We start from the raw sequence: 19,039 nt of genomic DNA, 5'->3' as shown, positions 1-19,039 counted from the left end.
CACCCCGAGTTGACCTCGACCCGTAGTGTCTGATTAAATTGTAAGTACACGCCGATCTGTAGAGTCTTCTTCCCGTTCTCTTTTTTGCATCTTGATTGAGAAGTATTAACATTATAAGCTCTAGAATGTCTTAGTAACACATAATAATAATTTTTTTTTTTAAATAACAAGATTTACACAGCTTCACGTTAACTACTGCAAGTCCCGAATCTGGATCACCGCAGTTTCGTGACACACCATCTTCTCGGGAATCAGAACACTCACGGGCTCGTGTATGACTGGGTAATCGCTTTTCTGCCTATCATTCGGAAAGATATATATGGAGACATGCACAACTCTTAAGGAGTTTCCACGTAAAATCGAGGAGATTTAGTTAGTATCACTTCTACTTTTACGCACCATAAAAAGCTACCATGACATACAATGACTGTTCTAAAGTCTTTTAGGCCTAATAACTTCACTAGTTAAGCACACAGAATCAGTTTGTTCATCACTTTCCAAGGTTGGATCAATTTTCTTTTAAACATTGTATAGATACTTCTTACGAAGCAGTAAACTTGAAAAATTATTTCATCTCCCTTAAAAAGAATTTTAACTTCTATCGCCCCGATCAAGTCGAAGTCTTCAGGTAAACGGCTATCCTGAAGATCCAATGGATCAGCTGGACCGACCACATACGAGTATGTGTCCTTCTAACTAATTATGAACGACTAATTTTCAGCGAAAGAATAAAAACACATCATAAACCGCCCCGGTCACGTTCAGTCATCTGGTTAATGGCTATCCTCATACTCTACAGGTAGAAATGAGGACCAAACATATCCGAAGATATGTCCTTCAAACTGAAGCAACCGACATAATTCTAAGCGATAGTGACGTTTTTTTTTTTTTACAATAAAAAAAACGAAAAACACGGTTACTCGGGATTGATCATCCCATTTAGCTCAACAAGGTTTTGAAAACGAGTTTTGTCAAACGCTTTAGTAAACAAATCAGTGAAATTATCTAACGAATCAACCTTTACGAGCACAATCAATTTCTTCTCAGCACAATCCCGTATAAAATGATGACGGATGTCAATGTGTTTAGTTTTGCTATGCTTTACGGGATTGTTAGTTACTGAGATAGCAGCAGTGTTATCTATGCAAATAGGAGTATGAGTGAAATTCAGACCGTAATCGCGCAATTGCTGTTGTATCCAAAGAACCTGGGAGCAGCAGTTCGATGCTGCCATGTATTCTACTTCACAGGTAGAAATGGCGACTGAGGTCTGCTTCTTGCACTACCAGGACACTAATCTGCCTCCAAGAAACTGACATCCACCTGTTGTTGACTTCCGATTCTGATTGCATCCTCCATAATCAGAATCTGTGTAGGCGACTAACTCCAAGTCTCCCCCTTTCGTGTACCACAACCCTAGCTTAGGCTTGCCTTTGATATAACGCAATATCCTCTTCACACCTTTCATGTGAGATTCCTTTGGGTTTGCCTGAAACCGAGCACAAAGACAAACTGCAAACATAATATCAGGTCTAGATGCAGTTAAGTACATTAAAGAACCTATTATTGCCTGATATTGGGTGGGGTCCACGTCTGCATCACTGTCTGAATCAGCACCCAATTTATGGTTGACACAAACTGGAGTATCAAATGGAGTGCTGTCCTCCATCTTGAAGCGTTTGAGAACGTCTTGGACATATTTAGTCTGATGAATGAACATCCCGTGTTTCTTCTGATCAACCTGCAGTCCTAAAAAGAAAGTTAGTTCACCCATAGCACTCATTTCAAACTTCTTTTTCATGACGGCTTCAAATTCCTGACACATGGCGACTTTTGATGCAGCAAAGATGATGTCGTCCACGTAGACTTGAACCAGAAGAAAGTCCCTTCCTTTTCTCTTAACGAACAGTGTGCAATCGATCTTTCCCCTTTCAAATTCATTCTCAAGCAAGTAATCGGATAGAGTTGCGTACCAGGCACGAGGGGCCTGATGTAGCCTATATAGCGCTTTACTTAGCTTGTACACGTGATCAGGAAAGTCTGGGTCAGGAAAACCCGGAGGTTGCTCAACGTACACAACCTCATCGACTTTACCGTTAAGAAACACATTTTTCACGTCTAACTGGAACACCTTCATCTCCTTGTATGCAGCAAATGCCAAAAACAATCGAATCGCTTCCAATCTCGCCACATGAGCAAACACTTCATTGTAGTCGATCCCTTCTTGCTGATTAAAACCTTTTACCACCAGCCTTGCCTTGTTCCTTATGATTATTCCTTTCTCATCTCTCTTACATTTGAAAACCCATTTGGTGCCAATTGCATGTACATTCTTCGGTTTTGCAACCAAATTCCATACCTCCATCTTCTTGAACTGGGCTAACTCTTCTTGCATGGCTTCGACCCACGAGCTGTCCTTGAGAGCCATTTGATAGTTCTTTGGTTCAATCTGGCTGATGAAGCAGGTGTACAAGCATTCGTTAATGATGCCTGTATCTTTAATGCTTGTGTAAACACAAGTGTGCTCATTCAAGCTTCGTCTTGTTTGTACACCGTCGGACAGATCACCTATCACGTTCTCCAAAGGGTGATTTTTGTGAACACTCGTAGTCGGAACCGAACTGACTTGCAGATTGTCTTCCAGGTTCGAAGATAGTTCATCAATGGGTGATTGTTGTTGAGAATGAAAAGGATTGAAGAATTCCTCTTCTGTAGAAGTAGCAGGGGTATCGACAGCATTTGACGAGGAAAGTTGACATTCATCGTACTGCGGTCGTTGCACAAAATTTTCTTCCTCATCATAAAGCATCTTCGTAGCTATTCTCTCATCAACTTCTGCACAATCCAAGCAAGGCAAATTAAAAGATTTAAAAAGCCTATCATAGTCGAAAGCCCCAGCGGGTCCCGTGCTTGGTTTTGGTGATTTGTAACTTGTGATGTCAGTGTTACACACCACCTCAACCTTGTTGGTCGATAGATTAAAGACTCGTCTGTTGGGTGTCCCAACAACATATCCGACTAAAATACCTTCGTCGGCTATCTCACCAAATTTTGAGTTCGTCTTTAATATCGAACACGGGGACCCGAATGGTTCGAGACCACTCAAGTTAGGCTTTCTACCATGCATAAGTTCATAACATGTTTTATTCAATCTTTTAACAGTTAAAACTCTATTAAGGATATAACAGGCTGTTGCGACAGCTTCAGCCCAGAACACCACAGGAAGTTTAGAATTAGCCAGCATGGTTCTGGCTCCTTCAATTAGCGTTCTGTTCTTCCTCTCAGCCGCCCCATTTTGTTGCGGAGTATACGGAGCGCTGTACTGGTGGTCTATCCCTTTATGTAAGCAGAATATCTCCATCTGATAGTTTTTGAACTCTGTCCCATTGTCAGTCCTGATGTATTTAACCTTTTTCCCCATAATATTCTCAACCTTGGCAATCAAATTCATTACCAACTGAACCATTTCATCCTTTGTCTTCAGGAAATATACCCAAGAATATCGAGAGAAATCATTAGTTATCACCAAGCAGTATGATGTTCCACCTAGGCTTTTTACATTCACGGGACCGAAGAGATCCATGTGAAGTAGGTCTAGGGTACTGACTATTGAATTAACCTTCTTGGTGTGATGAGATTTCTTGTGTTGCTTTCTTTTTTTGCACGATAAGCATTGGTCTTCAAAGTTGAAATTTTTCAAGGGAACACCCAGCACCAGCCCATTCTTGACAATGTAGTTCATTTTTCGAAGATGAATATGCCCCATTCTTCGATGCCATAACTCGGACTCCGATTCAGTTGCTTTTGACAGAAGACATGATTCTTCTGTTGCCATCTCAGTCGACCTCATGTCCATAACATATGTATTCTTTTCCCTTGGAGCCTTCATTACTATCCATTCCTCTGGTATCTTGAAACCAGGATACAGTACGATCGCTTCATTTTTGGTAAAGTGCACAGTGTAATCTTTGTCACAGATCTGAGACACACTCAGCAGATTATGCTTCAGCTCTTCAACGAAATTCACCTTTTCTAACTTCATTTTACCATTAGTCACCGTCCCAATTCCAGTAATTCTACCACCACTCTCTCCAGCAAAACTTACTCTACCTCCCTAAACAGGTTTCCATTCGTGTAACAAATTCTTGTTACCCGTCATGTGCCGGGAACAGCCGCTATCCACAACCTACCCATAGATTGTTTGCAGCCCTGTTCAACTGTTTCTGCACGGTTAAATCAAAGGATTAAAATCTGGGGACCCAAGACCTACTGGTCTTGGGTCGATTAAATCTGTTAAAAGGCATCCCGTACTTTGGCTGTCCAAAGTTAGTATTAGAATGATTTCTGTATGTCCTAAAAGGATACCTTCTAGTAGATTGACTATGAGGCCATCCAAACCTTCGTGAATTAAATGAATTATAACTAATGGTTTGGTTGTTAACAGGGATAAACTGAGATCGACTTCTTTGAAAACCTGGATTAGTCCAATATCTGAACTTTGATGAGTTTTCATTCTTACCATTATAGTAATTATTGTTAGTTCTATTCTCAGTTTTCGAAGGCCTCATACCTCTGAATCTCTGATTCAGAGGGCAATCAGCAATCAGGTGTCCTATTTGATTGCATCTGAAACAGCTCCTGTGTTCAACTTTCGTCTCAACAGTTGTTTTAGATGTTGAGGTTGCATTACTGCCCGTTTGTCTAACATATGGTGGGACATACGGGTTTAGTGGAGAATTCTTTTCAGTTGGTTTATGTTCCTCTCCACGTTTTTGAATGAAAATTTTAAAAAAATGAGATGAAACAATTATTAGTTAGCTTAAAATTATTTTTATTTAATTTTTAACATAATATAAAAACTTTAAAAATAATGAAAACAAAATATGTTGTGACCCGGATTTGAACCCAGGTTCTATGGGACACACAAAAATGGTTTAACCACTGCACCAGCTCATCAGTTTGTTATAAGAATGGAATTTGATTTATATATAATAATACTCTTATTCATCTTCTTCCCTACACAAACCCTAGATTCAATTCGTTCAAACTGTTCCATGTTTGCCCGAACTACGTTAGGGGTTTTGTTAGACGTGTTTAAAGGATTCAAAAAAATATTTTAATTAAATATTTTGTTGGCGGAATGACGAAGAACAAGCTCGCCGGAGTTCGGTTTTCGCCGGAAATTTTTAGAGGTTTTAGAGAGTGTTATAGATGAATATGAAGGTTGGTGCGAGTTTATACGAAGCCTAGGGTCCTATTTATACTAGAGTTAGGAGCGTATAATGATTAATTGGTCGTTAATGAGATTTGATAATAATCCGGCGAGTTACCCGGATTATAATCCGTAATTTAAGTGATTGTTATATGTTAATTACGTTGATTATCGTTCTACGTTAGCGGAGAAACGCGTTGGTATAAATTAATTGGTCAAAGAACAAGTTTAACAGTTTAAACAAAGGTCGCAGGAATTCTTTGCGCCGTCACCGTCGTGGCCGCCGGAAAAACATGAATAAAGGGACGGGGGAAATGGGCTGGGAGTTATTATTATATTATAATTTAAATCAAATTTACACTTTCAGCCCCTGGACTTTCAGTATCTTTATAATTTGTTTTTAAATTATAATTACAACTTCAACCTTGAACTTTTGAATATTATAAAAATGATATAAAAGTTTATAAACATAGATATTTTTCGTATTATACCCGGATAGTTCGGGTCTCGTTTAAGTACAACATTAAATTCAAGAGTTGTATAAATTAAATGAATTGAATAAAAACGATTGATTAATTACTTGAATTTTCGAGAATATTGTATACATTGTAAACGAAAGTTATGATGACATCGAAATGTCAAAACATGTCGATTATTGAATGTAAATACATAAGAACGAACTATATATATATATATATATATATATATATATATATATATAAGCAAGAACCGAAAAATTGAAAATGGGTTGGATTTTCGGGTTTGAAAAGTAACGAATGTTACACCCCCCCCCCCCAACCCACCAAATTAATTGGTTTGCAATCATTTAAATTGACTAGATTCAAATATTTAGGGATTGAGGAGATAACATAAGAAGTTTCACCATTATTAAGTCTCCCAGTGGAGTGAAAATCGGTCAGAAGCTTTCCACAATCCGCTTCAAAATACCTCTAGAAATGTTTTATAAATCTGAAGTTAAAACCGTCCGAGACCGATGCCCAATCTCCATTGCATATAAACACCGCCTTTCTGATTTCCTTGTTAAAAAAAAATCTTCATCCGATAATTTTTTAAATTAGAACTATCAACCTCGATCTTTCCTGCACCCTTTCTTTAAATCGCCCATTGAAAAATTTAAACACATCTTTTTTAATAGCTTTTGGTTTGTCGCACCAGCTCCCATCAACGACTAGCCCTAGTGTTGTGTTTTTTTCTTTTTATATTATTAAAAACATCATGAAAGAAAGCTGAATTAGCATCTCCAAAGATAGCCCGTCTAATTTTAGACCTTGGTCTACAATCTTTAACGTTTATACTTGCCAACTCTGTTAGTTATTTTACACACACCCATCTCACGTATTCTTCTTTTTCAGAAAGATCTTTGATTCAACCTCCGTCTCTATTTTCTCAGGTTCCAATTTAAGTAAACCTTCCTTTTGTCCTTCTTTCACCTTTATGATATCCCATCATTTTTTATCTCAGATCTAGTAAGTTAAATTTTTTTAACTATGTTCATATCATTCGGGCCAACTACCTCCCAATTTTCACACACTGTCCAAATCACTTCTTCAAAATCTATACGATCAAGCCAGGAATTAATGAATCGAAACGGACGGTGCCCAAAGTTTACATCCTTAACAATCATAATCAATGGTCTATGGCCAAAAAACAATTCTGGTAACATCCTAACAGATGCTTTCGGGCGTTCGGCCACATATTTATCACCCCTTGACTGACTAAAAACATGTCAATTTTGCTCAATTTATTTCATACTGAAAAGATAAAGTTACCCCTTTTCATTGCGTACTCTACCAAATCGTATTCGAACAAAAAATCATTAAAATATCTCACTCTAACAGGGTTGAACTGTAAGGCCCGTTACCGGCACCTCACATTTGGACGTTGGATTTACTCATCAACATAGTATTAATCATCAGAGTTAATAAAAACATACGCGAAACATAAAAACTTTCATAAAACATTACATTAACCATAACTTGTCTTAAAATAAACATCTTGTCTTTCAAAATATTATAATATTAAACATAAGTCTCGAGTCTTCCGATGCCAGCCTCCTATTCAATGCTACGTGTTCCCCTCAAGCGAGCTGTCTCATCCTACTCACCTGCGTGTATACTAGAAGTCAGCTACGCTGAGTGAGTTCTAGTTAATAACATAACATACATTACATACATTCTTACATACTTACATGCATACTTTCATACTTCATTCAAATTTCTACTTTACATTATTCTATTTTGCCTCGGATATTATTAGGGTCCGGTCCCTTTTTCTGCCTTGGATATTATTAGGGTCCAGTCCCTTTTCTGCCTCGAGATTTTTAAAGGGCTCGGTCCCTTTTCTGCCTTGGATATTATTAGGGTCCAGTCCCATTTCTGCCTCGAGATTATTAAAGGGCTCGGTCCCTTTTCTGCCTTGGATATTATTAAGGTCCAGTCCATTTTCTGCCTCGAGATTTTTGTAGGGCTCGGTCCCTTTTCTGCCTTGGATATTATTAGGGTACAGTCCCTTTTCTGCCTCGAGATTATTAAAGGGCTCGGTCCCTTTTCTGCCTTGGATATTATTAGGGTCCAGTCCCTTTTCTACCTTCCTATCTCTTACATTCATTCACAACATACATACGTATCATAGCTCATACATAGCATTCATAGTCAATATTATAACTTGGCCTACGTGCAATATCCAAAGATCGTTCACGTACCGACAAGTAATCATTCATACATTATACATAGCATTCATATTCATAACTATAACTTGACAGTACGTGCAATATCCGAAGATCGTTCACGTACCGACAAGAGGTCATTCATACCGTTCACATATATCAGATAGGGCATATACTTATCACTTAGGATAAGTGTATTAACAATTCACATCAAGTATGCACACTGCCCCGAAAACATAACAAGGAATGGGGCTAGAAACTCACCTGGATTTTGTTCCTTTCTCCGTTTATCGTAATTCCCTTCTTTAACTGTGCCCTGCTAACTGTATACATGGTGCATGCATCAATACTCGTCTGATCTAATCTAGTGGTCTAGTATTAGTTTTTTTTATTCATTTTAAGCGAACTTAATCATTAAGAGAACTTAACATTAAGCGAACTTATCATTAAGCGAACTTATCATTAAGCGAACTTAACAATAAGCGAACTTAACATTAAGCGAACTTAACATTAAGCGAATTTATCATTAAGCAACCTAACATTATGCGAACTTAACATTAACCAAACTTAACATAAAGCCAATTTATCATCAGGCGAACTTGTATGAGGCAAACTTATGTACACGCGAACTTCCTTAGCAAAGTTATCCAGCAGCAGCGACGGGTTGATTTCTATCAACCTTAACAAGCATCTTGCGATTTTAATACCCTTGTTATGTCTCGACATCACCCACTAATGTTTCCTAACCGTTTTCGTTCATATATATCCCGTATATACTATAAAGCTTGGACCTTTAAGCTTAAAACGTTCAATACAAGTTGTCGTACATAGCCATAGGTTCGTTAAGTTTGTTTCTAACGTCAAGTTTTCTACTTTACATTTCATTTAGACCCGATTTACTTTATGTTTTAAGTTTCAAGGCTAACCGATCCTAAAAACATAAACTTTAAGGTAACATACATACCTTTATGTGTTCGGTGTAGTCGCGGTTTGCTTGGTTATCTTGTATCTATCTTGTGTATTAAGGATCTAATAATGTCTAGCTTGATTTTGGCCTCGGATCACATTTCTCTCTCTCGGCCGTATACAACATGGTGTGTGTGTGTTCTTGAGTGTGTAGGAAAATATGGATGATGGAATGAGGATTAAGGTTTTAGGATGGTTTAAGGGGGTATTTATATCCCTTAAAGCCCATGGACCTAAGGCCCATTACTCTTTAATCCTTTTAATTATCCAAGACCATCATTCTTCTTTATCTAATACCAATTAATTATTTAACACACGACAATTTAACGTAACTCTCTTTATTTAATATTAGAATATTAAGGATGTTACAAGTTTTCCCTCCATAAAGAGGTTTCGTCCCGGAAACCTAACTATCTACTTAAATGGTAGAACTTGCGCATCTCCTCCTCCGCTTCCCAGGTAGCATTTGATCCCTTGCGATGCTTCCATATCACCTTTACCAGGGGTATAACCTTGCGGCGAAGCTGCTTATCCTTGCGATCAACAATCTCTATCAATTGATCAATGTAGTTCAGCTGCTCATCAACCTCGATGTCCATCAATGGCACGTGGGACGTGTCATCGGCTAGACATTTTCTAGCAGATGAGAAACATGGAAGGTTGAATGAATTCCTTCTAACTCATCGGGCAGATCCAGCTTATAAGCTACTTCACCCACACGATCTAAAATCTTGAAAGGTCCAATGTACCTCAGACTCAACTTTCCCCTCTTCCTAAAACGAATAATCCCTTTATTGGGCGAGACCTTGAGCATCACAATGTCACCAACGTTAAATTCAATCGGTCGTCGCCACTTATCAGCATACGACTTCTGTCTGTCTTGAGCAGCTTTCATTTTTGCCTTAATCTGATCGAAATTTGAAGATGTTTCTTGAACAACTTCCAAACTTCCCATCTCTTTCTGACCAGTCTCTCCCCAACATACGGGAGTTCTACGTCGTCTACCATAAAGCATCTCAAATGGTGGCATACCAATACTCGAATGATGACTGTTGTTATAGGAGAACTCTTCCAGATGCAGATGATCATCCCAACTTCCTCCAAAGTCTAAGACACAAGCACGTAGCATATCCTCAAGGGTCTGGATTGTCCTTTCAGATTTTCCATCAGTTTGAGGATGATACGCCGTACTGATGTTCATCCTCGTTCCCAAAGCTTCATGGAACATCTTCCAGAATCTCGAACTGAATCGAGCATCCCTATCATACACGATCGATAACGACACTCCATGCTTAGATACAACCTCTTTAATGAACAAGCTTGCTAACGTTTCTGACGAAATAGCCTCTCGTATTGGCAGAAAGTGAGCACTCTTGGTTAAACAGTCCACAATCACCCAGATGGTATCATGATGCTTAGCTGTACGAGGTAGCTTAGTTATGAAATCCATGGTGATGTGTTCCCATTTCCATTCAGGTATTTCAAGCGATTGCATTTTTTCATACGGCTTCTGATGTTTGGCTTTGACTTGTAAACAAGTTAAGCACTTACTAACATAATCTACCACATCCTTCTTCATTCCTGGCCACCAGTAGTCTCTCTTCAAATCTTGGTACATCTTTGTAGTTCCAGGATGAATCGAGTATCTTGACTTATGAGCTTCATCTAAGATTCGACCTCTAAGATCACCATGACGTGGAATCCACATACGGTCAAACCTAGTCTTAATACCATGAGTGTTTTCCATCAACTCATCTTGCTGGCCGTAAACTCTTTCTTTCTTTACTAACTTCTCGTCCACTAGCACTTCTGACTGCACTTTGATGATCTCTTCAAAAAGACTTGAATTCATAATCAGCTGGTATGACTTTACTGTTGCGATGACTTCCTCATTCTTACGACTTAGCGCGTCGGCGACCACATTAGCTTTACCAGGATAGTACTTGATGTCGCAGTCGTAATCTTTTATCAACTCCAACCATCTCCTCTGTCTCATGTTCAACTCCTTCTGTTCGAATAAGTATTTCAAACTCTTATGATCTGTGTAAATGGTACACTTAGTACCATATAGGTAGTGCCTCCATATCTTAAGAGCATGCACTACAGCTGCTAGCTCTAAGTCATGCGTTGGATACGTACTCTCATGGACCTTCAACTATCTAGATGTGTATGCTATCATTTTTCCTCGTTGCATCAACACGCAATCCAACCCACAATACGAAGCATCGGTACAAACCACCAAATCCTCGTCACCATCGGGTAAAGCAAGGATTGGAGATTATGTGAGTCTCTTCTATAATTCTTCAAAAGCTTCCTCTTGGAACTTACCCCAACTGAATACTACCGTCTTTCGGGTCTTACTGGTCAACGATGCGGCTATCTTGGAGAAACCTTCGATGAATCTCCTATAGTAGCCAGCTAACCCTAAGAAGCTCCGTATATCAGTCAGATTTTGTGGAGTCTTCCAATTTTTTATCGCTTTAATCTTTGCGGGGTCCACCATAATCCCTTCCGGATCAATCACGTGACCTAGGAATTGCACTTCTCTTAACCAGAATGCGCATTTCGAAAACTTAGCATACAACTTCTCTTCCTTCAGAGTCTCCAATACCTCTCTCAAATGCTCAGCATGATCAGTCTCGTTCTTTGAATAAATCAGTATATCATCAATAATGACGATCACCGACTTATCCAACATAGGCCGACACACCCTGTTCATCATGTCCATAAATGCTAAGGGAGCATTTGTTAGACCTAATGACATTACGAGGAACTCGTAGTGTCCATACCGCGTCCGAAACGTTGTTTTAGGGATACCTGCCTCTTTCACTTTCAGCTGATGATAACCTGATCTGAGATCTATTCGTGAGAACCAACTTGAACCTTGCAGTTGGTAAAACAGATCATCAATCCTTGGAAAAGGATACCTATTGTTTACCGTAAGCTTATTCAACTCACGATAGTCTATGCACATTCTCATACTTCCATCCTTCTTCTTCACGAATAACACTAGTGCGCCCCACGGGGAAACACTTGGTCTAATGAAACCCTTGTCGAGGAGTTCTTGCAGTTGGGACATTAATTCTTTCATCTCGGACGGTGCTAAACGGTAAGGCGCTTCCGCGACGGGTTGGGCTCCTGGTACTAGGTCTATCTGGAATTCTATCTCTCGTTCCGGTGGCAACCCCGGAAGATCCGCAGGGAATACTTCTGGGTAGTCACGCACGATAGGAACATCTTTCATTTCTTTCGTCTCTGTCGTAGCATTGACAACATACGCCAGGTAGGCGCCACAACCTCGTCTTAGTAACCCTTCGGCTTTTATCATCGAAATGACGTTAAGCCCTGAACTTTCCTTATCACCATAAACCGTCACCGCACTACCATCCAAGGACTTTAACCTTATCATCCTACTCTTACACACTATCTGAGCTTCGTACTCAGACAACCAATCCATTCCCAAAACCACATCGAATCCTCCTAAGGTCATAACGTACAAAGTAACAGGGAACTCGTGTCCCTCTAACTCTATCTTACAGTCCTTAACCATTTTCATTATTTTAATCGAAGTGTCACTAGCAGTTTCTACTATAAAAGTTTCAGACACTCGGCAACATTTCATTTTAGCTAATTTACTAAATGGCGTAGTTACAAAACTTTTGTTTGCACCCGAATCGAACAATACTGAAGCGGAAATACCGTTTACTAGAAACGTACCTGTCACGACATCTGGAATCTGCTTAGCTTGCTCTTGGGTCAGCATGTAGGCTCTGGTTTTTGGCCTTGTCGGTTCAGCATCTTTCTTCCCATTTTCTCCAGCTTCACTCTCAGTACATTCCCTTGCAAAGAGGCCCGTCTTACCGCAGAGTCAAAGGTAGTAGGTTTACTTGCCCGGACTAGTATGCGGACTTTCTGTGGCAACCCCTTCACATAGCACTTGATTCTCTTAGCCTCGGTGTTAACCATATCAGGTACCAACCTAGACGTTCAGTTGAACTCGGTGGTATACTCACGATGAGTCATCGTCCCAGCTTTCAAGTTTAGGAACCTCATATCCGCCCTCTCAACCTCGGCGTCAGCACAGAATTTCTTCATAACTAGTTCTTTCAGATCCTCCCACCTCATAGCCTTGATTTCCCCTTGACTCTTTCTATGCTCAATGGATTCCCACCAATACATCGCCTCATCACCAAATGATTGGGTGGCGTGACCGACAGCTTGGTCAGGACGACACTCACTGATTCGGATAATTTTATCCATAGCGGTTATCCATTGGAGGGTAGTGATTGCGTCTCCCAGACCAGTCAGCTTCGGCGGGTCACATCCCTTGAAGGACTTATAGTTGCACCCACCTCGGCCTCTTTCCCTGTCATCGGCTTTCACAGACTTAACCCCATTTGAGGCCTCCCTCTCTCCTTCCTCATCTCTCCTACCATCTCCACCCGCCCCTTCAGCAGTTCTTTTATGGCTTCCAGCAGACCCTCTAGGATTCATATTCTTCATAGCAGTAGCTACAACTTGAACGATAGCTGCTTGAATCATGGGATCCAGTTGAACCCCTTAGTTGTTGTTCAGGTTTCTTCCAGCTGCACTCCCCTCATCTCCGGTGTTGGAAGCTGTCTCAACCGAAGGTTGCTGGACACGACGAGGCCTGCCACATCGTCCAGTGCGACCTCCCGCTCCCACATTTCCTCACGTTCCAGCCATCGTATTCTAAAAAGGGAAAACACAAACGTCATAACTCAAGGAACTATTTAGTACAAGGATAGTAAGGCTAACAGGTAATAACAGTGGCCAGCTGTGATTATCTGATCACGTTACTTTCCGTGTCCTATACACTTCCCTTTATGAGTCTATTTGTGTTAGTTCTACTTTAAACAGTTAGTCAATCAAAATAATCAATTAATCATATCCCTATCATTCACATATCCTTTCTTTATCATTTAACATACATCATTTAATCATACATCTTACCTTTTCTAAGCTTTCTTGAGCGACACTTGGCATTCTTGAACTGGCATCTTCTTCCTTTTCTTACTTAAATTACATTCTCTGTTCGAATTTAAACATGTAGGATGCTTAAATCTCTCGAACTTTGCTATGATACCAACTTGTAAGGCCCGTTACCGGTACCTCACAATTGGACGTTGGATTTACTCATCAACATAGTCCTAATCATCAGAGTTAATAAAAACATACGCGAAATATAAAAACTTTCATAAAACATTACATTAACCATAACTTGTCTTAAAATAAACATCTTGTCTTTCAAAATATTATAATATTAAACATAAACGTCTCGAGTCTTCCGATGCCATCCTCCTATTCAATGCCACGTGTTCCCCTCAAGCGAGCTGTCTCATCCTACTCATCTACGTGCATACTAAAAGTCAGCTACGCTGAGTGAGTTCTAGTTAATAACATAACATACATTACATACATACTTACATACTTTCATTCATACTTTCATACTTCATTCAAATTTCTACTTTACATTATTCTATTCTGCCTCGGATATTATTAGGGTCCGGTCCCATTTCCTGCCTTGGATATTATTAGGGTCCAGTCCCTTTTCTGCCTCGAGATTTTTAAAAGGCTTGGTCCCTTTTCTGCCTTGGATATTATTAGGGTCCAGTCCCTTTTCTACCTTTCTATCTCTTACATTCGTTCATAACATACATACGTATCATTCATAGCTCATACATAACATTCATAGTCAATATTATAACTTGGCAGTACGTGCAATATCTGAAGATCGTTCACGTACCGACAAGTAATCATTCATACATTATACCTAGCATTCATATTCATAGCTATAGATTAACATTACGTGCAATATCTGAAGATCGTTCACGTACCGACAAGTAATCATTCATACATTATACATAGCATTCATATTCATAGCTATAATTTAACAGTACGTGCAATATCCGAAGATCGTTCATATACCGACAAGATATCATTCATACCGTTCACATATATCACATAGGGCATACACTTATCACTTAGGATAAGTGTATTAACAATTCACATCAAGTATGCACACAGCCCCGAAAACATAACAAGGAATTGGGCTAGAAACTCACCTGGATTCTGTTCCTTTCTCCGTTAATCGTAATTCCCTTCTTTAACTGTGTCCTGCTAACTGTATACAGGGTGCATGCATCAATACTCGTCTGATCTAATCTAGTGGTCTAGTATTAGTTTTCTTTTATTCATTTTAAGCGAACTTAATCATTAAGCGAACTTATCATTAAGCGAACTTATCATTAAGCGAAATTAACATTAAGCGAATTTATCATTAAGCGAACTTAACATTAAGCGAACTTAACATTAAGCGAATTTATCATCAGGCGAACTTGTATGAGGCGAACTTATGTACACGCGAACTTCCTTAGTGAAGTTATCCAGCAGCAGCGACGGGTTGATTTTTATCAACCTTAACAAGCATCTTGCGATTTTTAATACCCTTGTTATGGCTCGACATCACCCACTAATGTTACCTAACCGTTTTCGTTCATATATATCCCGTATATACTATAAAGCTTGGACCTTTAAGCTTAAAAACGTTCAATACAAGTCGCCGTACATAGCCATAGGTTCGTTAATGTCACACCCTCAAAATCCACTAACGGAGTTTTACCGTCCGAGGGTGTGAACTAACATGATCAGAATCATTAGTTATAATCAAACACCATAAGTAAAGTTTTCAAACCACGAAACATTTAAGTGTAAATAAGTGCGGAAGCGTAAATTCATAAACCAAGTGTTGCGTCACGCAGGATGACTTAAAACCCAATTAATGACAGTTTAAAAACAAGTTTGCAAAAACGATAGAGTTCAATGTAATGCATGTTCCTATACCGCGCGCCCGCCTCGGCTACCTGAGAATAACATACTAAAAGTGTCAACACGGGGTTGGTGAGTTCACAAGTTTATATAAATAAAGCGTTTGCGTTTGCGTTTACGTTTTCCGTTTGCGTTACCAGATAATGTTAAATCAATTATATATCCATAGGTAGCTAACCTATAAAACAAGTATTACTAAGTGTTCGACACCGAAGCTGACTGTTTATCAATTGCCTTGCCACCATGTCTACCACGACCAGGGAAAATGTGTTAGCCAAGATTACACCCACTCGACCTTCAGTCGAGTTTAGAGTTGGGTGGGGTTTGTCAAAACCAGTAGTACTACTCAACAATGACTCGCTATTATACAAATACTAAACGGTTCGATGTTATGAAGGACTTTAGTTGGTTCGTTTGCCACTTAGCCTTTACAAGTGATATATAACTAATAACAAAATCTAAAGCGTCTTGGAGTATGTTATCTCCCCTAAGTAAAAAGCATTTAAAAGAGTAAAAGGGGAACGTGAAACTCACTGTTTGCGAAGAATTCAAAAACAAGTCAACCAAGAGATGCGCGTCACAGAAAATCCTCACTAGCGTTCTAAAACAAGAATGAGATTTTCTAAGTGTTGGAACTATTATTGAGTCTCTAGACTCGGCACATAATACCTATGCATGAGATACGTTTCGTGTTTCGTTTGTGAATTGTGTGTGACTCAACAAACACATTGGTGGTACGTTACATGTGTGAACAACTACTTACGTGTCAAGTATTAATATTGTACATTACTAGCAATTATTCCCCAGAAGGGCAATTTAGTCAAATCATGGCAATTATCTAACAACAAGTACGTTTCATGTAATTTCGTATAGTTCAGCAGCTAGTTTTATCAAGACGGATTTCTACTTGAAAGATTACTCTATTCAACATATCACAACATATCAATTAATTCACCAAAAATCGTCACAAAAGCACACATGAGTTAGGTTTCCAGAACTATTTTTATTATATTTTTATTCCACATAGTTTTCTCACAAAGACCAAAACATTACAGTAAACTCACAGCAGTCAAAATCATGCGCAACAGAATGATATTTGTTATTCCCGTTAAATGGTAATTTCAATTAATGCAAGACCAATTGGGTTAGGTTCTTAACTCAACATGTTAACTTCCAGAAGTGGAACCAACCCATTTGGTCTTGTAGTTTATGAGATATGATAATTTCAAAACAGCCTAACAACAGACCTCACAATTCAGACTTGCACTTCAGTTTTGTAAAATAATAAAAGTTAACTTTTACACGTCCAAAAATTACAAACTTGGACTTTATAGAAACTAGACTCAACCTAGCACACTGTAGTGTTAATAATTTCGACCAATTACTTACAGTCGTCTAAACATAAACTTAACAATCTGTCCAGTACCAGTTTACATCAAAACTCAACATAACAACAATCTATGAACCATAATCCATGCATATAACACTCTAGACACAATATTTACCAACCATGCATATCAATCTCACATTACACACATAGTAGGGTTTTTCTTGAAAGTTTAAAATCAAAGAACAATGATTAACAAACAACAATAACACAACAAGTTATCAATTTCATTAGCAAATCATCATCAAGCATATAATCAAACCCTAACTCATCTAAATCATCAATTTCGTGAATTAGGGTTTTGATTAACCCATTCAATATCAAAATTAAACATATGGAATGCTTAGAGTAGTTGTTAATACCTTCCTAGCACCTTAATTCTTCAACCAAAAGCTTGAAAATCCTTGTGTGTATGTGTGTTTAGTGTGTCGGCAGCCAAGAAGAGAGGGAGGGGGGCGATCGGGTTTGGGAGGGAGATAGGAAGTTAGGGTTTTTGTTATTAATTAATAATAATTATATTACAAAATGGCCCCTCAACTTTTAGTTAATACTTTTCTAGCATAAAATAGCTTTTTGCATCTTGAGTTAGTGTTCTACTCAATATATTATCAAATAACACATAAGCCTAACATATAATTATCAATTACTTATTGTTTTGATGTTTGTCGTTTGTTCACCAATGGTTTGAGTCAACTCGTTTGCGTTTTGGTGCAATCCCGAAAGACTACATGTGTAGTGATAGTCAAGCGTCATTTAAAACCCTAGTTTAAATGAAATGAGATGTGCGTTATAGTTCTAGTGATCTTAATTTTGAATTGACGGAGTTTAGATTAACGGAGTTAACCTGAAATTGACGAGTGTCACAGTTAAGTTTGTTTCCAACGTCAAGTTTCCTACTTTACATTTCGTTTAGACCCGATTTACTTTATGTTTAAGTTTCAAGGCTAACCGATCCTAAAAACATAAACTTTAAGGTAAAAGACATACCTTTATGTGTTCGGTGTTGTCGCGGTTTGCTTGGTTATCTTGTATCTAGCTTGTGTATTAAGGATCTAATAATGTCTAGCTTGATTTTGGCCTCGGATCACGTTTCTCTCTCTCGGTCGTATACAAGGTGGTGTGTGTGTTCTTGAGTGTGTAGGAAAATATGGAAAATGGAATGAGGATTAGAGTTTTAGGATGGTTTAAGGGGGTATTTATATCTCTTAAAGCTCATGGACCTAAGGCCCATTACTCTTTAATCCTTTTTTAATTATCCAAGCCCATCATTCTTCTTTATCGAATACCAATTAATTATTTAACACACGACAATTTAACGTAACTCTCTTTATTTAATATTAGAATATTTAGGATGTTACAGTTGAAACAATAGTTTATCCTTACAGAAGGCTCTCTCACCATGTTAAAGTCTCCCATTAAAATCCACAACCCTATCCTATAGACATTTTTTCTCCGCCACCCCTTGCGGAGCATACACATTCATAAGACAGAAAATCTCCTCTCTACCCACAACCGTACCCTTGATAAAACAGAAAGTTCTGTCCTTGATCACATCTAGAGGTCTAAACAAAGACAAGTCCCAAATACATATGAGACCCCCTGATTTGCAAGTAGCCCCCACATAAACCATCCCAAACGAGGAATTATCCCAAAATAAACTAACTTGGTTTTTCTCCTATAATTCCGACACTAGAGTCTCTTGAATAGTCATAAAATAAATCTTTTCTTGCACTTTGATTTGTCTAATCTCATTTAGTGGGGCCAAATTGTATTAATTTATTTGAAAATATAGTTTGTTAAGTGTTCTTAACCCATTGCTTATCCATATCCATATAATTACATTAAAAATCACTAAATTATATCTTTTACATTCAGTTACATTTTTATACATTTATCATTATCTTTTTTTCTCTACACTACTCACAACCACTTTCAAAAA

Source organism: Bidens hawaiensis, unplaced genomic scaffold, assembly GCF_021521415.1.
Source record: "Bidens hawaiensis isolate Kalapana, Puna unplaced genomic scaffold, B.hawaiensis_p1.1 tig00032100_1, whole genome shotgun sequence".
Classification (NCBI taxonomy): domain Eukaryota; kingdom Viridiplantae; phylum Streptophyta; class Magnoliopsida; order Asterales; family Asteraceae; genus Bidens; species Bidens hawaiensis.
The sequence above is the reverse complement of the archived record's forward strand: the minus strand, read 5'-3'. Positions refer to the sequence as shown.